Genomic DNA, 22,625 nt, shown 5'->3' on the forward strand with positions numbered 1-22,625 from the left:
AGCTCAACTTGGACCAGAGTTCATAAGAAAATTGCATGAGCTGGTTACCCAGACTCCCAGGACACTTTCCACAATTGCACCAATGCATTTCCCACATCTTTTATCTCTGGCCATATTAGGTGTGGCGTGTGACTAGAGGAAGGAGAAAGAAGCAATAGCCTGAGCTTGATTTATAGTTGAGTTTGCTTGGTATGTGTGTCCAAGCCAAGAATGTACAGCAACTACATTATAGAAACATTCAGAGATGGCCTTAAAAGGCAGTGGAGAGAGAGAAACTTCCCTATGTGTGGATCTGTGAGCAGTGTTCTGGTAATCTACATTTTATATGAAAGGAAAAGTGGCCTGAGGTGAGAATACATATATAGTTTCCTGGGCATTGGCCAATAGTCTAGCTGGCAGATCAGGGGCCTGGAAGAAGAAAAAAAAGAGTTGAAAAGTTAAAGACATTGAGACAGGAGGTAGAGGCATGTGGATGAACATATGGGAGTGGACACAGTGTGAAAATTTTTATGTCATATGTTAACACTCCTTAGAAAGCATCCACTGTGGAAGAGGCACAGAATAAGTAGATAAAATGACTCCAGCAGTAAGTAGTCAAAATAACTCAGTCAACTGATGTTAGCTGGCTTTCATCATCAGCCCACTTGTAACTGGCATGATGAGAATACGAAAAGCCTATTTGCCACAAATGGCTATGAAGGATATGCGTGGACTCATCAGCATGACCGTTCACTTATCAAGGCTAATATACCTACTGCCACCTCTGAATTTCCAATCTTCCAGCAACAGAGATCAATGCTGAGTCTTGATATGGCACTATTTCTTTTTTGTTTGTTTGTTTTGTTTTGTTTTAAGTTTTTTTTTTTTATTTCGGCATATTATGGGGGTACAGATTTTAAGGTTTCAATAAATGCCCATTTACCCCCCTCCCCCCAAAAGTCTGAGTCTCCATCATGACCATCCCCCAGATGGTGCACATCTCACTCATTATGTATGTATATACCCGTCCCCCTCCCCCCTCCCACCTGCCCAATACCCTATTACTGTAGTACCTATGTGTCCACTTAGGTGCTACTCAGTTAATACCAGTTTGCTGGAGAATATATCTGGTGCTTGTTTTTCCATTCTTGGGATACTTCACTTAGTAGTATGGGTTCCAGCTCTATCCAGGAAAATATAAGATGTGCTATATCACCATTGTTTCTTAGAGCTGAATAGTACTCCATGGTATACATATACCACATTTTATTAATCCATTCTTGGATTGATGGGCACTTGGGCTGTTTCCACAGCCTTGCAATTATGAATTGTGCTTCTATAAACATTCGAGTGCAGGTGTCTTTTTTGTAGAGTGTCATTGGATCATTTGGGTAGATGCCCAGCAATGGGATTGCTGGATCAAAGTATATCACTAACCACTTGGAGGCAAACCAGCTGCATGGACCTCTTTCCACCATGGAAGAGTCTGCAGTTCATTTGCAGTGATAGATACCATTCTAAGCACAGGGTTGCCTTTCTTGCCTACAGACCCTCAGCCAGCACTACTTTCCATGGTCCTATGAAATGCCTGGTCCACAAACATGGAATCCCACTCAACACAGCATCCAACCAGGGGACTCACTTTATAATAAAAGAGATGCAGAAATGGGCCTATGATGATATCTAAATCAGAGACCACACTTTCTGGAAGTAGCCCACTTTATAGAGTGCTGGAATGGCCCACTAAGCTGAAATGACAGCTCAGAGGCATTACAGTACAAAGATGGGGTGCTATACTTCTGGATGTAGTATACGTACTCAACCAGAGACCTGGCTCTGTGTTCCCAGAAGGAAGACTACATGGTTCTGGGAAACAAGAGGTGGAAGCAGGAATGGTCTCACTTACTCTCAGTCTTGATGACCTAAGAGGGATTTTGTGCTTTCTGTTCCCTCAACTTTGCACTCTGCAGGGTTGGAGGTCCTGGTCCCCAAAAGGTTGCTCTCTTGCCAGGGGACATGGTAAGAGTCCCATAAAACAAGTCACAGCTGCTGTGTAACAAGCCACCCCAAACTTAGGTGCATTAAGACAATATTTTATTATCATATCTTAAAGTTCTGTGGATAGATAGCCTTGGCTCAACCAGGCAGTTCTTGCTCAGGGTCTCTCATGTGCTTACAGTCAGAAGTTGGCTTGTATAAATGTTCCTTTCTCTCCACATCCCCACCAGCATTTATTGTTTTTTGACTTTTTAATAAAGGCCATTCTGACCTTTATTAGGTAAGGTGATATCTCATTGTGGTTTTAATTTGCATTTCCCTGATGTTTAGTGATGTTGAGCATTTCTTCATATGTTTGTTGACCATTTGTCTATTTTCTTTTGGAAAACTTCTTTTCATGACATTTGCCTACTTTTTAATGGGATTATTTGGGTTTTTTTTCTTGCTGATTTGTTTGAATTCTTTGCAGATTCTGGATATTAGCCCTTTATCAGATGTATAGTTTGCAAATATTTTCTCCCATTCTGTAGGTTGTCTATTTAGTCTGTTGATTATTTCCTTTGTTTTGTTGTGCAGAAGCTTTTTGATTTAATCAAGTTCCGTTTATTTATTTTTGTTGTTGTTGTAATTGCCTTTGCAATCTTAGTCATAAATTCTTTTCCTAGGCTGATGTCTAGAAGAGTTTTTCCTATGTTTTCTTCTAGAATTTTAATGGTTTCATGCCTTACATTTAATTCTTCTATCCATCTTGAATTAATTTTTCTGAGTGATGAGAGATAGGGGCCCTGTTTCATTCTTCCACATGTGGCTATGAAGTTTTCCCAGCACCATTTATTGAATAAGGCTTCCTTTCCCCAGTGTATGCTGTTGTCTGCTTTGTCAAAGATCAGTTGATCATAGGTAGATGGTTTTATATCTGGGCTCTCTATTCTGTTCCATTGGTCTACATCTCTACTTTTATAACAGTGACATGCTGTTTGGTTATTATAGCCTTACACACTATTGGTGAAACTGCAAATTTGTACAACTTCTATGGAAAACATTATGAATATTCCTCAAAGAAATAGATGTAGACTTACCATTCATCCAGCAATCCTACTACTGGATATCTACCTAGAGAAAAAGAAGTATTTTATTTAAAAAGATACCTGCATTTGAATATTTATTGCAAAGATCTGGAATCAACCTAAGTGCCCATCAATACATGAGTGGATTAACAGAATGTGGTATATATATATATATATGATGGAGTACTACTCAGCCATAAAAATGAAGGAAATAATGTCTTTTGCAGCAACTTGCATGTAATTGGGCCCATTATCCTAGGTGAAGTATCTCAGGAATGTAAAAACAAACCCACATGTACATTCTAATAATTGGGAGCTCATCGATGGGCACACATGGGCATAAAGAGATATAAAGGTCATAGAAAATCAATAATGGAAGAAGGGAGTGGGGAGGAGGGGTAAAAACCTACCTGTCAGGTACAATGAGCACCATTTTGGTGATGGGCACACTAAAACCCCAGACTTAAGCATGGATAAAAGGTATCTATATAGTGAAAACATTTGTACCTCCTTAATATTTTGAAATAAAAAAAAGAAGTTGGCTGGGCAGGAGTCATCTGAGGACTCAGTTGGGCATGACATCCTAGATGGCTTCTTCACTACATGACTGGAGCTTGAGATGGGATGACTGAACAGCTGAGGGCTGACTAAGCATCTCTTTCCACATTTGGCTTCCTCACAGCATGATGATATTAAATAATAAAGTCGTGGCACTGCTTGCATGGTGGCTTCCTTCCTGCAGAGTAAGTATTCTAAGAGTCCAAGAGAGAAACTGCAAAGCTGCTTTTGACTGAGCATCCGAAGTCACATCATATCACTTATAGCACATTCTTTTGATTGTAGTCAAGTCACAGAGCCAGCTGAGATCAAGGGGAGGGGATTACACAAAAATCTGAATATTGAGAGGCACGGCTCATTGAGGGCCATCTTTGGAGACTAGCTGTCACAGTTGCCTTGAATATATTCTGAATAGAGATTCTTATATTAATAACTTTTCTTTTGCCAATAAATATTTATAAAGAACCCACAGTATGTGTAGAAACTGAATGTAAGTAGAATTAACAAAGAAGGCATTGTACCTTCCTCAAAGTTTGTGCACTCTACCATGAAATATTCATATTAACACTAAAGCTAAGAGTAGGCCGGGAATCCTAGAAGTGAGAATTAATGTACTGGTACTGATGGACAATGTGTGTGTTATAGCTCTCTGAGGTAAAATAAATAGATTGATAATGGGCTTCTGTATATAGTTGTATCAACAATAAAACGATGGAATACTTTCCTAGCGCAAAATTTTTACAACCCAATGATCCTTAATCTGGTAACTCATTCCTCATAAGACTCATTCCTCATAAGAGCTGCTTACCTCAAAGAATTGTTTATGAGGATACATTAAAATAAGTGTCAAAAAGGACCCTGTAAACTATAAACAATGATACAAATGTAAGAGACAGTTATTATCTTTTCAAAAAGAACTTATGATAGGTGTGATATAAATATTAGTTGAATAAATGAATTAAAAGATAAAACACATTCTTCAGACAAATTTAATATATGATTAGCTGAGCTGCTGTTCTTTTTCAAGTTATAATATTGTTGCTCAGTCAGCCTCATTATACTTGCCAATTTTTGAAGGTTGTGTCTTAATCCTTTTTTTTTTGTCCCAGATTCATGGCTTGATGTGAAAAAAGCAGATGAAGGGAAAATGAAAGTCAGAGAGACAGTGTCATGTTTAGGTGATAAATAACATCCTTTACTTATTTATACATGCATCATATCTTTATTCATTTGTTGAATAATTCAAAATCCTGGGTTTCTTGATACTTATATTCTGGTGGATAGACAGACAAGAAATACACAGAAAAATACACAATATAATAGCTGCTAATGATGACTGCCATGAAAAAAATAAAATAGGGTGGGGGAAAGAGGGGTGGTTGGGTGGGCACTATCTTGTTTAGGTTTGAAGGAAAGACCTCTCTGAGGAAGTGACATTTGAGCAGTGACTGAATGATATGATGGACCCATCTGGGGCAAAATCATTCAAGGACAAATTCTCAGAGGTGAAGCCTTTTGGCATTCAGGGAACATCTAGACTATTCTAGGGTACGAGTGGCCACAAAAGTGTGAGACAGGTAAAGAAAGATAGAAAGTATTCAGTGAAGTTGAGAGTTTCTATTTGGAGTAATTGCTATGCTGGAGGTGGATACAAAGTTCAAAGGGAGCCAGAGAAGAAAGAGCCTGAAGGTGCCTGGAAGATCAAGGAAGGCTTCAGAAAGATGTCAGGGGACCACAAGGAGGTGGTGGTGATGAGGTTGGACACACCAAGCAGAAGAAAGGGTGCAGGCAAGGATAAAGGCAAGAGGGATGACAACACATGACATTTCCTGAGTTTGGTAGTTCGGTATTTCTAGAGTGTCAATGCTGACGAGAAGTGTGCCAGGAGTTGAAGTTGGATGGTAGCTAAGGGCACATGATGGTAGCTTGGGCGTGTGCACTGCTGAGTCTAAAGAATTTTGAGAAATGAAATAAAATAACTAAATTTGCTTTTTACACAGAGCCATGAGGCAGCTGTTTCAATCAATGGTGGTGCCATTAACAAAGGCCAAGAAATACAGAGGTAGAAGAGCTTGGAGTAGGGAGGTGAAGAGATGACGGGCTTCAGGCATGTACAATTTAGGTTGCCTGAGAGTCATCTGACCAAAAGGCAGTTGGATGTATAGGTCTGGAGCAAAATCAAGGTTGGAGATATAACCAGTAGGCATTAGTTGCAACCATGGTGTGGGCAGAGAACTAGATTAAAGTTGGAACCAGAAAAACAGCAACATTTAAAGCAGGGAGGAGAGGAAGGTTGAGTCTGTAGGAACTGCCATAGCAGCACTGAACACACTGTGCTCCAATGTTCTATTTACGAGCCTAACTTCCCAAGTGGACTCTGAATGCCGTGAAGGAAATAATTACAGCTCATCTTTTTGTGTGTGTGTTTGTATTTCTAGCAACTGTTCTAGGGCCTTGCGCATGGGACATTTAATATATGTGTATTTAAATGAATGAATAATTAATTTAAAAAAGGACTCTTTTTTAAAAAAAGGACTTGACATTTCTATTTGGTAGTTTCATTAATTAGTGTGACATTTCGCACCAGTAGTTCTTTGTGTCTTTTTACTTTTGTTGCTTTTTTATTACACAAGGAACACACATTTATTGAATAAAAATTAGAAAAAAGGAAAGCAAAAAAATATTACCCTTAATCTCACTACTAGGAATAATAATTGTTAACATTTTCATGTCTATCCTTTTAGCCACTGCTATCAACAGAAATGCAATATGAACCACATACATAATTTTAACTTTTTTTAGTAACTGCATTAGAAGAAAGTATAAAGAAATATGTAAAATTCATTTTAATGATATATTTTATGTAATCCAATACAACCAAAATATCATTTCAACATGTAGTCAATATAAAAAAAATGAGTGATATTGTTTACATTCTTTTCTTCATATTATGTCTCTGAAATCTAGTACATATTTTACACTTATAGCACATCTCAATTTGGACTAGCCACAATTCAAGTGTTTAATAGCCACATCTAGTTAATGACTATGTATTGGATGGAACAGTTCAAAACTCTTTATGATATATGTATATATAATTATAGAGTTATACATAAAATCATAATCCTTGCTTCACAACAATCAGGTCATATAAAACCTACAGTTTTATAACTTTATAAAATAAAAATTTTAATGTTAGAATAGCTTTGGATTTGTAGACAAATTGCAAGGATAGTGCAGAGTTCCCATAAACTCCACATCTGGTGTCTCTTATTAACATCTTGCAGCAGCACATATGCAACACTTAATGAACCAATATTGATACATTGTTATTAACTAAAGTTTATGCTTTATTTGATTTACTTCAATTTTTACCTAATATCCTTTTTCTGTTCCAGAATCTTATCTAGGATACTATATTACATTTTGTCATCATATCTTAAACTCCTCTTGGCTGTGACAATTTCTCAGACTTTTTTGTTTTTGATGGCCTTGATAATTTTGAGGGATACTGGTCTGTTTTTTTGTAGGATTTTCCACAATTGGGATTTATCTGATGATTTCCTCATGATTGTACTAGGGTTATGGGTTTCTGGGAGAAAGACTACATAGGTAAAGTGCCATTTCTCATCACACCGTATCAAGGTTATTATATGATTAACATGACTTATCACTGTTAGTGTCAACTTGGATCACTTGGCTGAGGTTGTATTTTCAGATTTACCACTGGGAAGTTACTCTTTCTTCCCCTTTCCGTACTGTGCTCTTTGGAAGGAGGTCACTGTGTGTGGCCCACATTTAAGGAGTGGGGAGTTAAGCTCCACTTCCTTAAGTGTGGAATGCCTACATAAATTATTTGGAATTCTTTTGCATGAGAAATTTATCTATTCTCTCCCATTTATTTATTCAATCATTTATTTATATTAGTATTGACTCATGGATATTTATTTTATACCTTGGATTATTACTCAATACTACTTTATTTTATTGCTCCAGTTGTTTTGGCTTTGGCCAAAGGAAACTTTTTCAGTTGTCTCTTATGTCCCTTTGACATACTCGTATCATTGTGGTATTTTTTCTTTGTTTTTGAGCACTCACTCACTTCCTGGCACTGTAAGTTTCTCCAAGCTTATATTATATATTGCCTGCCCCAGCCCTAGAATCAGCCATTTCTCCAAGGAGCTCTGGTTCCTTTTATTGAAAAATGATATTAGAAACCAAGTTGTGGGATCTAGCCACGCTTGCTGCTCCTGGGGTGTCATTGCTTTTCAGCTGGAGAAACAAGGAAGTATATTTCTATATGCATCCATTTGTATTTATATTAAACCAAACATGACTTCAGAAACTTTTTTCTACTTACTAATATATTATAATTCACAAACATTTTTTCATGTCAACAAATATCTATAAATTGCTTCATTTGACAATAGTGTTACATTATGTGGATATGCCAAAATTTATTTAACCAATTCACTAACATTCATTATCATTTGTACATTTATACTGTTTATGATTTGTGGTGTTATTCACTACTTTCTGATAAATATCCTTATATGTGTACTTTTATTACATATCAAATTCTTTCCTAAGCATAAATCTCTAAAACTGAAGTGACTGGGTCAAAAAGTGTGATCATTCTAAGACTGACACTTATTGCCTAAATTTCCCTCAAAAAAGTTGTAAATTGTGTTTCTGCCAGCAGTGTACTGGAATGTCAACACACAGTATGATCTTTGCCAATTTGATTGGCAGAAAATAGTACCTCACTGGTCTCAAAAATACTTTGATTATTTAGTGCTAGATACTTTTTGTATGTTTATTAGTCATTTATAGCCTTTTTTTGTGAAATGTTTGTTAGCTTCCACTATCATTTTGTTCTATTTGTCTTCAATTTATTTTTAATGATTTGGAAATATTTTTATATACTAATGATATGTAGCTTTTGCTTTGAGATATAGTTTAAGTACTTTCTACTTCATCATTTGCCTTTTAATTTTATTTACAGTGTTTTTAATATTCAGATGTTTAAAAATTTATTTAGCCATATCTGTCAGTTTTATCCTTTATAATTTCCGCATTTGTAATTTTTACAAAATACTTATAATTTTTCAAAGTTATATAAATAGTCATCTATATATTCTTCCAGAACTTTTATAATTAAAAGAATCATAAATCTTTTGTATTTGGAATTTATTTGTTGAGGTAAGGCTGTAACTTAATGGATTTCCAGATGGTTATCCAGGTGTCTTCAACACTTTATTGACAAGCTGTTCTGGTTTGATTTGCTAACTTTAACATATGCAAAATTCTTATAACTTGAGTGTCCTATAATTTTAGATTTAATGCTTCTATTGGTCTGTCTGTCTATCCTTGTATTAGTACCTTATTATTTTAATTAGCATAGCTTTAAAACACATTTTAATATCTGATATGGCAAACATTCAATTATTGGCTCTATATCTCATTTATTATTCCTGATAACCTTTAAAATCATTTTTACAAGTTACAAAATAAAAATCCTTTTACCGTTTTGATTGGAAATGTGTTTAAATTTATGCATTTATTTGAAGACCATGGACTATTGAAGACGAGACATTAGGTTCTAAGGAGCACTGATGATGGTTTTATGAAAGGTTTTCATAGTTATTGAACTTTCTGTACCCTCCTTACTGCTCCAAGTGATCTGGGAGGAATGAACTAAACCCACGGTTCAATGTACAACAGCTGGAGGAGACGTTTCCTCTCTGAACTCCAGCAGTGATTGGAGGTCTTTTTAAAGCATTCGTTCAGCTGGGATATTTTACTCACTGTGTTTATGTATAACACTGTCTCCTAACCCAGCTGTTCCACAACAACAGTGAAAACAAAACTAAACAAAACACCATCCTCCCCCTGAATAGTCTATTGCTATTATTAAACGTGCAAGCTCTGTGCTAAGTAACATGAGGAATTACAAAACAACAACAAAACAAAACACATAGCCAATGTCTTTGTCCTCAAGGCGTTTTCAGGCCAGAGGGGAAGATAAGAAGGTATAGATAGAAGTGCCATACAAGGCAAGCAGTGGTAACTACAATGACTGGTACGCAGTAATAGTGCCCTGCAGAGGGAGAGGCAGTGGTGTGTTGACAAGTCAGCTCTCTTAGGGGTGAAAGCCTTGATTTATAGTGTTTGTTGATTTCTGTGGTATAAATATTTTCACCATGCCTGTTTTCATGCCGCCAACACATCATCACTGAAGGTGGAATTGGGAAGAGATGTGCACACTCAGCTCCCCAGCAGGCACTAGCTGGCCCAGCACATCAGCTGAGATTGGAATGACTTTTAACCGAGGGTTATCCCCAAAACACCATGGGAGAAGGCTGAAAAAGGCTTTCAAGGATGGTGGGGGGTGAACATATTGCAAAGAAAACAAATAGCAAGAGCAAAATTTTGGACTTGGGAACAAAATAGTCTCTTGGGGAATCTGGAAACTTTGAGCAGGCAAGGTTCTTTGGAGGGACACTTTAGGGAGATTACTCTGGCAGCACTAAGCAGGGAGAATCTGAGCAGGAGGAGTGTGAGAGGGGAGAGAATAGTTAAATGTCCAATGTAAGAATAGTTAAATGTCCGATACAAGCACAGGTGTTACATTTGTCCTTCCTCTTTACTACACTGGGCAGAGTGGGAGCGAAGGGCTAAATAGCCCATCTAATTGGAGCAGTATGGGGAATTTCCTTTTTTGAACTTCAAGAAGGCTAAAAAAAAAATTAATTTAAAAGTATTTTGTTTGGTTAGTTTATTATACCCAGTGTTGTCTTTATGAATCTTTATTAGGTTTTTTTTTGTTGTTGTTCGTTTTTCAGAGACAGGGTCTTGTTCTGTTGCCTAGGCTGGAGTGCAATGGTGAAATCACAGTTCCCCCTTAGCGCCCCCCAAAGAACTGGGATTACTACAGGAGTGAGCCCCTGCACCAAGCCAGTATTTTAAATTTGGTATCCTTTGATTGCAAGTGATAGAAAATCCAACCTGAAATAGCTTAAGAAAAAATGAATTGTGTTGTACTGTTTTGTCTCACCTATATCTGCCCCCACTTTTTCTTTTTTTGAGACAGAGCCACTCTTTTGCCCAGGGTAGAGTGCAGTGGCATTATCATAGCTTACCACAATCATAAACCCCTGGGCTCAAGGAGAACTCCTGACCTCAAGGGATCCTCCTGCCTTGGCCTCCTAGAGTACTAGGATTACAGGTATGAGCCACCATGTCTGGCCCCACTAATATCCCCTTTGCCTAAGGGCTTTCTCCTACTGCCATTGCCTGCTTGGCAGCCCTAAGTGCTGGGGTGGGGAATTAAAGCTCCTGTCCCCATGGGGTGCCCTCAAGCAATGACATACAGGACTTTTGAAGTATGGACACCCTGGGTCTTTGGCCCTCAGGTGGGATAACTTGAAGTAAGTGTTTCCCACTGGTTCCAGAGTTTCTCAGGCAGGGTTAGGCTCCCTTTGCCCACACTGGCAGCTGGCTTAATAACTCCCTTGCATTGGCTGGCTTTCCTTCCAGTCTATCTTCCCATGCTTCCTGGGATCACCTCCCAACTTTTTACACCGAAGCGCCTCACCTCCCCAGCAGCATTACTAATAGTAGTTCCACACGAAGTTCTGGGATACGAGCTTGGGTCATGTGCTCATCCTTGGACATATCACTGTGGTCAGAGAGATGAACTATGTCAACGGGTGGGGCCGTTCAAGGGTGGGGCCAGCCTCATCCAAACCCAAACATGGGTAAGAAGAGGAGAGGCTTGGTTTATGCAGGAAAAACACATCAAGGTATTGTCACCAGAAAAGGGGAAATGGATGTTAGGCAGGCAGAAACATCACATGCACACCTCAGTTGGCTTTGCTATCATCTTTAGGCACTAGATTCAGAGGTGAAAATGCTCTTGAGGCTGGGGTCTTGTAACTGCAACTCTATTTCTTTGATGCCAAATGTGAGACAATTGTTCCTAGAACATCCATTAAATTCCTCTATAGACTCACCAGTTCCACCCATGAGCTTTGTGTCCACCCTCTTCCTGTCCTGGGGAGTCAGTTTCTCCTAGGCTCCTGGAGCAGGCGATGGCTCATGCTGAGTCCCGGGGGCTTGTGTAAGGCTCTCTTTGTTACTGCTCTTGTCGTGGAATCTCTGGTAGCACAGAAATAGACAGCTGTGTCTCTAGGAGTCACTGCTGAGACGGTGAGCTTCAGGACTTTGGTTTCTAAAACACTACGAATATCATCCTTCCCTTGAGTTTCTATTTTCAGAATACAGATAAATGAGGTTAGTCATCTCTCAACTGGATGGCTGTCGATACCAGTACATCACAAAGTAAGGAAAACTGACCATGAGTTTGCAGTCCATGGTCACAGATTCTTCCTCTTGTTTATATACCACATTTGTAGATTGATTGACACTCTGAATATTGCTGGAATCTGTAGAAAAGAAAAAAAAAATATGACTTTGCTGACATTTCTCATAAGGAAGCTGTCTCAAGTAGCCAGGTGTTGACCCAGAAAATGAAGTGGAGAAAAGCACAGTCAAATTCTATTCCAATTCTTTCTCGAACCTCTCCATATCCCAGGCTCTGGATTGACAGGTTCCTACCAAGGCAGACAAAGGCTGTGATTGTGCACAAGAGAGCAGGCAGTCCAGGATGTGCTGTTGGGACTCTTCCCTCTGTGTGTGTGTGTGTGTGTGTGTGTGTGTGTATGCTTCCATTCCCTTTACCTAAAAGGAGTGACGACACTGCCGGTGATCCTACCGACTTTCTCCACATTATTTCTGGGAGTTGATATTTCTGGGTATAGAAACATGATGAGTGTGGAACAGTTGGGAATAGGTGGAAGGAGGAGAGAAGCAGTCCTTGAACCGCCCCTCAGGTATGCCAGTCTTTAATCTTATAAAGTGGCTTTCTGGGTGGTCCTGGCTTTCTGAGATGAAGTTTGTTGTACTAGGTAGGGAATCCTGGCAAAGTTTCAGTAAATACAGCTCTATCTGCCTTATATTAAGAGGAGATGTCTCCCGGATTCTGGTGTTAGATTGTCTGTCAGGGTTACTTCTCTTATGTTTTTGTCAGTCTTCATGAATTTCTGTATTTTCCTGCATCAGTAAAAAGAAAACTAAAAACAAAAGCAAAAACACTGCCACTTGCAGTTCCTTACCTATAGGTTTCTCCACTATGGTGTTCACTTCATTGGTCCCCAACATTTTTGGCACCAGGGAATGATTTCATGAAAGATGATTTTTCCACAGATGGGGGACGGCGGGGGGTGGGGGTGGGGGATGGATGGTTTGGGGATGATTCAAGCATTACATTTATTGTGCAGTCAAACCTCTCTGCAAATCTGTATCTGCAGCCACTCCCCAGCACTAGCATCACCATCTCAGCTCCACCTCACATCATCAGGCATTAGATTCTCATAAAGAGATTCTCTAAAATGTTAAATGAAAAGGAACCAGGACCAGATGAACCTGAAAATTTTCAGTCTCTTTAAATGGAAAGAGTTGCTAAAATTAGAAGTGTGGCAGTGAGGAAAAGCTGAGGGTGTGAACATACAATCTTTTATGAAAACCTCACAAAGATTAGACAGTGAGAATATTCAGTTGTACAAAGAGCTTTTTAAAGTGATTAAGGATGTGCCTCATGGATCCTCTCCATCAAACCACAGGAACTCTGGGAAGCTTAAGAGTATTGTCCCTCAGCCGTGTGAGCAGGAGCCAAAGATATAGTTTGTCTGGAAAAGATCTGTGGGTGTGGCTATTTCTGATGGTGGGAACTTCATTAAAATGCATGGGAGACACATAAAGTTCTTGGGAAAATTATTTCAGTAGAAACATTATTGGCTTGGACTGAAAGGGACAGAGAGAATCTAAAATGAAAGGAGGCTATCAGACCCCCAAATTTCTACTGGCAGGAAGCAGGCTGATAAAACTACTCAACTGCAAACATATGTTACCTTTCATGAAAGAGGAAGGGTGTCTTAAAGAGTAGAGCTGAGAATTATTCCTAGACCTTAAAACCTAATCAAAGAACTCTCAATATTTTCCCAGTTGGATTTCAGAACTGATATGGACCAGTGACTCCTTTTTATCTTTTTTCCCCTCCCCCAAAAGTCTATAGCTGTTATCCCATGCCTTCCTAGTTATGCCTGTTCCAACACTGTAGGATGGGTGTATTGGGGGCATATCACTTCTCTCTTTAGTTCTATAGGTTGACAGATGGCGAGGAATTGTACCCCAAGAGCTGTTTTCGACAGACTATACCTAGGAACTGCATTTGAACCTGGACTTAACTGAAACTATATGGGATGCTATTTTTGAGATCTTCAGGGCTCTGTGTTAAAGTATTTTGCAAGTGGTAGGAATGTGAATCACTGGGGGCCAGATGGTGGGCTGTGGTGGATAGATAGATCCCTGCCTCCTGGTGTCCATGCCCTTGTACAATCACCTCGCTTGAGCATAGGAGGGTCCTGTGTCTTGCTTCTAACCTACAGAATATGCAAAGGTGATGAGCTGTCACTCTATCATTATTCTACATTAGAAAAGACTGTGTCTTAGCAAAATGGAAGGAGAGTTTCTCCTTGTTGGTTTGATGACATAAGCAGTCATGTTGAGGAAGCTCTTGTGACAAAGAAACTGCAGAGGACTCTCAGAACTGTGGGCAACCTCTAGGATATGAGGACAGCCTCTCAGTGACAGCTAGCAAAATGCCAGGGTCCTCAGTCATACAGCTGCAAGGAAATGAATTCCACTAGCAACCTGAGTGAGCTTGGGAGTGCATTCTTTCATATGTTAGGGACTGACCTTCTACAGCCCCACCGGACAGAAAAGCAGAGACATCGAAGATGCAATCACACAAGAGGAGGTTTATTTTTTGGCTAGCCAGGGTCCAAGCCCCAGAGCACCAACGCAGTGGCCACTCTTGCAGGCAAGGACCCCGACCAGGGTTGCAGCGTGCCTTTTATCCCTATGGTGCATACGCTATGCATTGGCTGATCACGCGTGGATCATGCATTGACCTTTAACATGATTGGTTGGCTGGTAGCCCCACTATACAGGGGTTCAAACAATGCAAAGTTGGCAAGCAACAGTTTCTATGGTGCAGGCAAGCAAGCAACAGTTTCCAGAAGCGGACGTCTCGGTCAGCCTTCCCGGATGTTGCTTCCGGCTTCACTGGGGGCTCGGGGCCTTGCAGGTGTGCAATGACTCAACCCCTCACACATAGTCAAGCCTTCAGATAAAAAATGAAGCTCAGGCAATACCCTGATTGGAGCCTTGCGAGATCCTGGGCAGATAACGCAGTTAAGCTCTGCCTAGATTCCTGACCCATGGGAACTGTGAGATAATAAAACGTGTACTGTCTTAAGCCGCAAAGTCTGGGATAATTGGTTACACAACAATAGAAAACTAATGCAGCTTGTGTCATTTATTTAAAAATATTTTAAAAATTCTAAGAATATATGATGATATATATGTCCCATATCAGCCAAGATAGAATCTATTGGTTGAACTATTAGTTATAAGAGGCATTCCATCATAATTTTCGGAAGAGGCTGCAGCAGGGATTGTTGACCGGACATCATTTTAAACTACAAGTTAAAAAGTTCTAACAGGGAGTGTTTGAGTAGGGGAAGAGTAAGATCTATATGTCATGTGAATCACAAAGATTACATAATTTTTATAGGAGGCAAGTGTAGTAGGAGAGATGAGAGTTCTAGTTTTTAACCTGTTTGTGGATGAGGGACCCCTTTTGAACTACTGATGACAGTAGTGAACCCATTCCCACTGATATACATAAAAACCACAAAATGTAGGGGTGAAGCTTCCTGATATGGGAACATGTAACCTGAAATTCCATATAAGGAGCTGAACTAGAGGCATTAGGAATAATTAAGTGGCTTACACAGTGATCTCCATGAAATTAATTAGAGCTGAATTAGGTTTTTGTTGGATGTGAGAATAGTCAAAATGGTATTTAGGTAGACATAGAAAATTATGATTGAATGTGAAGACAAGGGAGGTGGAGAGCCAGGGATGACATGCAAAAACATTCATTTTTGTTTTCTGGAAAAATAATGGTGTCTTCAACAGAAATACTGTATAAACAGAATGAGAGAAGGACTGAGAGAAACAGAGTAAACCTCTATCACTTCTAGATATTAGACTTAGAGATTTTTAAAGATTCTGTCTCTCATTTACTAGCTGCAGTTACTCTGGGGTCCTGAGCTTTTTATCATTAGAACTTGGGGTTTGTCTATTGCTCTGTAAATGTCCCTAATGGGAGACTCTTTCCCGGAAGAGAATGGCCCTCTTGCCACCTGTCATGGACTGAATTGTACCCTCCTAAAATTCATATGTTGAAGCCCTAAGCCCCAATGGACTGTACTTGGAGATACTGCCTTTAAGGAAGTAATTGAGGTTAAACGAGGTAATAAGGATGGGGTGTTAATCCAACAGGACTTAGTCTTTAAAAGAAGAGGAAGAGAAACCAGGGATGCCCAGGCACAGAGAAAAGGCCATGTAAGGACACAGAGAGGAGATGACCGTTTTCAAGCCAAGGAGAGAAACCTCAGGAAAAAACAAACCTGCTGACATCTTGATCTTGGCCTCCTAGCCTCCAAAACTGTGCAAAAAATAAATGTTTGTTGTTTAAGCCACGCAATCTGTAGTGCTTTACTCTGGAGCCCTAGCAGACTGATATGTTACTTATCCAGGAAAGCCAAAACTCAGGCCCTTCCCAGATGTCCCAGGTTTTATGTTCGGTTTCCACGTGTTGTTGAGACTCTCTCAGTTTGAGAGTATATCTGAGAGTGAGATCACAAATTGGGGGGGCCTTGCTTTTTGGCATTAGGAGAGACAGCGATACTCAGTCTGGTAGATTTTGAGTGGCACATGTACCTGTATTTTAGGAAATATCCATCACTTACATGGAAGTGAAAACAATAGCTATTCATGTTTCCTTGATCTCTCTCACCTGCTTTCTGGCTTATTCACCTTTATACCACTGGCACAGACTGCATTGTCTGTCGCATGGTAGATAAATATGCCTGCGATGAATAATTCCCTGAACTCAACATTACCTACTGTCCCCAAAGTTTACTCCAGTCAATAGGAATTCCCATTATAGAGACTCCCATAGAGATTCCTAGTGGTGCTCCTAAGCTCTCAGAGATGGCTGTGGTAATTTTGCTGAGAAAGTGTTGACGAAAGCAACAGTAGCCAGAAAATGGTGTTTCCTAGGCAGTGTTATTGCACAACTTAATTCATCCTGGGTTTCTCTGTTTCTGGAATATTCCTCACATCCCAGATCTGCACAGAGGGCTCAGTCACACTGTACAATCGACTTTTATAAGGCATATAATGATAGAGCTATTTTGTTTTAAATGTGGTAGTACATATATTCCCGAAGAATTTCCTAGAAATCTGATAGAGCTGCATAAGGAAAGCAAGGTTACCTAGTTTCATAGCATGTCACACTATATTAGTTGCTGTTCCCAGATTGTACTTTTATCAATCAGTTCCTGGAATCTTATTTAAAGCTCCCAAGGAAAGTTAGAAAAAAATGCCCTGGAATTTTCATGTCTACATTCTCAAGGTGCATATGGCTTTTGACAAAAAATAGTGACGATTCTAGATGGAGATGATTTTCCTTGTTGGAACTCTAACTCCAGGAAGACGAAATGAGCTGCTGAGCTGAACAGTAATTTAAAGCCTGGCTGATCAGAAGAGGTTCAGTTGCTAACAAGACATTCACTCATAAGTATCTAGACCTCTGGCCAGTTAGCACAGCTCTCTATGGTAGCATTGTAAAGAGAGACGTGGTGTTCATGAATATCAACTAACTGTGATTTATTCAGCAGAGAATACAATTTTCCTAGGCAGACACCGTGCAAATGCATACCATGTTATCTCATGGAGAGTCAGATTCTGGTACATTCTACATGGAGTAGTGCCAGCAAAGTGTGCATGAGTCAGGTTTTCTGGGCCATGTGATCGATGTGTTCATACACCTCTGTGGAGTGGAACTGCTTTTCCCCTTGTTTGTGTTTTCAAGCACAGAAATGTTCATTGGTGTAACAATTCTGACTTCTCTGCACCTGCTTCTCTCACTTCTCCCAGAAGAGGGAAAAGCATTTTCTGGCTATGCCATTTAAATTGAACACTTCGTTCTGTCTGTCAGCCTCTTAACTATTGTTTTCATAATACTCTTCCGAACGTGCATATGCATTGTTTATGTATATGCTTAGCCTATCTTTCCCATTAGATTGTAAGGAACTTATTGTCGGATATGTTTTTTCTTTGGCATTGTGTCTATGGGATCTAACAGAGCACTTGTCACCTACCCACAAATAAATGCAACCTACAGCAATAGGATTGCAGTAAGGTTTTAGAGTTGGCAAGGGTGAAGGAGATTGCCTTCAGATAAGTGGGAACCAGGGTGGGATTTCAGTATTGAAAAATGGAGTAGACAGTCTTTGAGGCAAATGGAATGACCTGAGCAAGAATGTGGAGGTGGCAAAGTACAGTGTGTTTTCAGGGCAAGCACAGTCTCCAGAGGAATCCTGGAATGGTGCTGAGGACAGACAGTCTGGAAGCCTGGTCTGGCCGCAGTGGGCGGCATGGTTAGCATAGGCAAGCCGGGCAAAGGTGCGTGCGTGAAGAGATTGCTGTAGGAAGACAAGACGACCATGGGAATGACAGTCTTAGCAGCTTGTCCTGGCCCTGCCTCCCTCCCTCCTGATTGACTGATGGGGAGGAGCAGGAAATGGAGTCAGAATTGTTCCATCCAAGACCGGTAGCCAGGGAGTACAGCTGGAGGAGTTGGCTTGGTTTCTGAGTTCCACAGGGAGACAAAGCTCAGACAGCAGCCTATTTTTAAAATGATTTGCTTTGTTTTGAGAAAATGCTATTTTTGTCTGCTGCCCAACTACCTCAGGTACTAAATTCAGGGAGGAGAATGCTTCTGAGAATGAGGCCTGGACACTCATACTCTATTCTCTGAGCCAGCTGTGGGAATGTTTTTCCTAAAATAATCTGTAATTCCTTCTCCAGAGCTCAGAGGACCACTCAGTTCCTATTTCCCAGCCTCTTCCTGAGTGTGTTTTTGGGTCCCTCCAGGATGTTTTTGGCAGGCTCCTGGGTACCTTGTTGGTCTTTTGCTGTCACCCTGCTCTCCATGCCCTCTCTGAGAGCACAGAAATACAGATCCTGGGCTGGAATTGTGAGTTGATGAGGTTGATAAATTTGGCTTTTTTCTGAAAGTTCACTGGATAGCATCCATTTGTTGAATAATCATTCTAATTACACGGAAGAATAAGATAAATCTTCTTCCCTTGGGAAGCTGTTTGTATCCAAGTATTAATAACACAGAGTCCTTCAGACTAGAATAGAACCACAGCTCCCCTGTCCTGCACAGATACTGCCATTGGGATTGATGGCCCCCTGAGCTTTGCTGGAACCTACAGGCATCCCCCAGTGGGCTTCCCAGGGGATGGGCAGGAACTCCTGGTGTCAGGCACCGTTGGCTCGATTCCCTATGCTTCCCTCTGAATGGCCCTGCAATGAGTTCTGGCACCAGCTGCCTGAGGTAGGCCACACCTCATGGGTTACAGGACAGTCCTCCACAAGACTGCCCTCCCTTCGGACAACAGCTGCAAGTTTAGGGGTCCCCAGGCTGTTCTCACTTCTGACTAGCAGGCTACAAATTTGGGGGTTCCCATACTCCTTCAGTTTTGATAGTTCCATAGAATGACATACAGAACTCAGGAAAGTGCTTATTTATGATTATAGATGTATTATAGCAAAGGATACAAATCAGAACCAATCAAAGGGAGAGAAGCATAATGAGATCTAGGAGGGCTCCAAACATGAAGCTTCTGGTTGTCTTCCCCAATGGAGACCTGGTGGTGTGACTTCCTCCCAGCCACGTTGTGTGATCGTACACACGGATTGCTGCCAAGGTGGGAAGCTCACTTGCACTTTGGCATACAGAGGTTTTACTGGAATTTGATCACATACTGCCCATGTGGCTGACCTGTAGCCCTCCAGGCCCTCCAGAAGGTTCTGGCTGATACTCTTAGTGTCTGTTTCCTCCAGAGGTCAGGACTCATAGGGCATGTTCCAAAGCCCCCATCGTAAATCACGTTGTTAGATTGGCTGGTGGCCAAAGCTCTCAGGCAAACAAAGATACTCCTATCAGGTAGAACCTTCCAGGGGCCTACAGTTTACCTCCTAGTAGCTGATGGCAAAGGGCAGACCTACTTGAAAAACTTAATTCTTTACTATACAGACCCCAAACCATTGGCAGATACAATCTCCCTCCATTCCCAAGGCCTCAGAGCCTGAAAGGCGACACAGTCCCAGGCTGGGGCCATCCTTAACTAAAAGGATAAGGACCATCACAGTCCAGACTAGAGTAAGCAGACTGGCCTTCAACTCTTTCTTTCTTTCTTTTTCTTTTTAACAGAGACAGCGTCTCCTTCTATTGCCTAGGCTGGAATGCAGTGGCTATTCGCAGATGTGGTCATAGCTCACTGCAGCCTCGAATTCCTGGGCTCAAGTGATCCTCCTGCCTCAGCCTCCCATGTAGCTGGGACTATAGGTGCATCTGGCATTTTTGTTCTTTTTCTGGTGGGGGCTGGGAGCTTCTACTCTTTCAAGGTACATACTTGACAGATTACATGCTGAGTCCCTGGAGCTTTTTGGCGCTGCTGCCCCTAAACAGGGAAAGGGGTTTCTGGGAGGACTGGCTAACAGCAGACCTTGCCACATGCCTGCCGGTTGATCTTGTTTCCTTTCTTCCTCCTTCATACCTTCAGGCCTGTTTCTAAAATGACAATCCCACATGCTCAAGACCAAGCCTTGATATTATTTCAGGCTAAATGAAAACCAGCTATTTGATTCATTGATTCAACCAGCATTTGTTTGTTTGTTTGTTTGTTTTTTAAAGACAGGGTCTCGTTCTGTCCCCAAGACTGGAGTACAGTGGCCTGATCATAGCTCACTGTAACCTCATGTTCCTGGGCTCAAGTGTTCCTGCTGCTTCAGCCTCCCAAATATTAATAGCTGGATCTACAGGTGCCCGCCACCACGTCCAGCTAATTTTTATTTTATACATTTTTTGTAGAGACGGGGGTCTCTCTATTGTCCAGGATGGTTTTGAGTTCCCAGGTAGGAGGAGCAGGGTTTCTGGTGAGGATCCACAAGTCTTCATCCCCACGGTCTTCCCTCGAGATGGACTGCTGGGTATCTGTGACTCCTGCAGCTCTCTGTGGGCTCTTCCAGGCCGACAGAGAAGGGTGAGGGTTGGGTGGGAGCGAAGAACCAGGTCAAAGGTGCGTGACGGAGAAGGAACACATCTGAGCATCTGCTCAGCACCCATTCACAGTGAAACAAAAGGCCTGCTGGTCAGTGCTGTCCCTCGTCATTTTCCTGTCCTCTCTGCTCACCTGCAAGTTCTGGACTGCAGGCCACAGGACACCAACCAAGGAGTCCTGGGCCTTGGAGCCCTCAGCCACATCCTCCACACCTCATTCCTGGTGGGGTCAGAGGGCGTCGGAGAACACAGGATGTTGCTCACACAGGTAAAGTTGTGAAGGGAGCGATGCTGACTTTTACGCATCATTGCTATCGTATTCTCAGAGAACTGTAAGAGTTACGTGTTGAAGTCATGGTAAATATGAGAGACATTTGAAAACTATCTTTGATGGAACTATTGAAAATGAAAAAAGACATTTTCCCCTCCTTTATGTGTTTTTAAGTGCCTGTGAAGTTGAGAAAATGCTGAATAAATCTGATGGTAAGTTGAATGCTGTCAGACCGAAGATATTGTTGCCATTTAAAATAGAGATATTGCATTGTGTTTTAGAGACTCTGTTAAAGCCATCTTATTTTCTAAAATTCATTTTTACAATGAAGAATGCCTTCAGCTATGTTCCCAATTTTCGTAGAATCTGCACAGTCCTTTTATATTCACTGAATAAATTACACCTAAATCAGCGATGCTACATTTAGCTGTTTACTAATTAGTGAGTCACAAGGTGGCGAGTCAGAACAGCCTCCATGGTAAACACAGTTTACAACCACAAGGAATAATCACGGTGTTCTCTAACAAACGTTTAAGAAGTGAGCTTTCTGTAGCAAACATTCTTAGACAACAAGCCTTGGAACCATTAGGAGAAGCTTTTCAGTATTACAGGGAAGCTCTTTGTTTCTTTTGGTTAACAGGTAAGCAGAAAACTTTATCACCATAAGATACAGAGTATAGTCTTAGCTTACGTTTTATGTTAACTGATAGAACTATTCATTAACTGGTTCTCTTATCTACCTATATACAAATAATAACTCATATGAATTGAACATTTTGCTGTATGCCAGGTACTGTTCTATGTGCATGTAATTATATGCATATAACATATAAATATTATCTTTTATATGTTGTCCTCTCTGGCAGCCCTATGGAATAGCTACTATTATTATCCCAATTTTTTAAAAAGACCAAATTATGAACAACTGGAGTACTTTGTTCAAGATCACAGAGCTAACACTTGAAGAATCTGAACTTAAACAGTCTGGCCCAAGAGCCTGTGCTTTTTACCTCTGTCTTACACTGTTATTTTGTTTCACCCTTCAGAGGCTCATTGTTAACCCAGTGTTTTTTCAATCTCAGCCATCCTTGTGTCAATAGCTTCCTAAAATTTCTCTCAAGTTTCTCGCAAAAAAAAAAAAAAAAAAAAAAAAAAAAAGTGGTGGTGGTGGGGAAATATGTTTAGTTTTAACTTGACTTTTAATCAGGGCTGAATCAAGGATATTTTGGGCTCATAAAAAATTCATTTCCACAAAGAGCTGTTGGGAGAAAGTATACATCTGTTCACTGAGCCGTTATTTCAAAACTTCAGGAATATGTGCAGGCTGGGCCTTTTCAACACTTCACTGAAACATAACTCACTGTGATGGGATCAACAAGCAACTTACATTTTAGTAGGTGACAATAGGGAATAAAAAAAGGAC

At 40.6% G+C, this 22,625-nt stretch overlaps 1 gene segment (V, D, J or C); it reads right to left on the bottom strand.

Annotated features, from left to right (window-relative positions):
• LOC105864674 (T cell receptor alpha chain constant-like) overlaps positions 1 to 22,625 on the bottom strand; it is a 528,183-nt gene that overhangs the window by 178,371 nt on the left and 327,187 nt on the right.

Source organism: Microcebus murinus, chromosome 6, assembly GCF_040939455.1.
Source record: "Microcebus murinus isolate Inina chromosome 6, M.murinus_Inina_mat1.0, whole genome shotgun sequence".
Classification (NCBI taxonomy): domain Eukaryota; kingdom Metazoa; phylum Chordata; class Mammalia; order Primates; family Cheirogaleidae; genus Microcebus; species Microcebus murinus.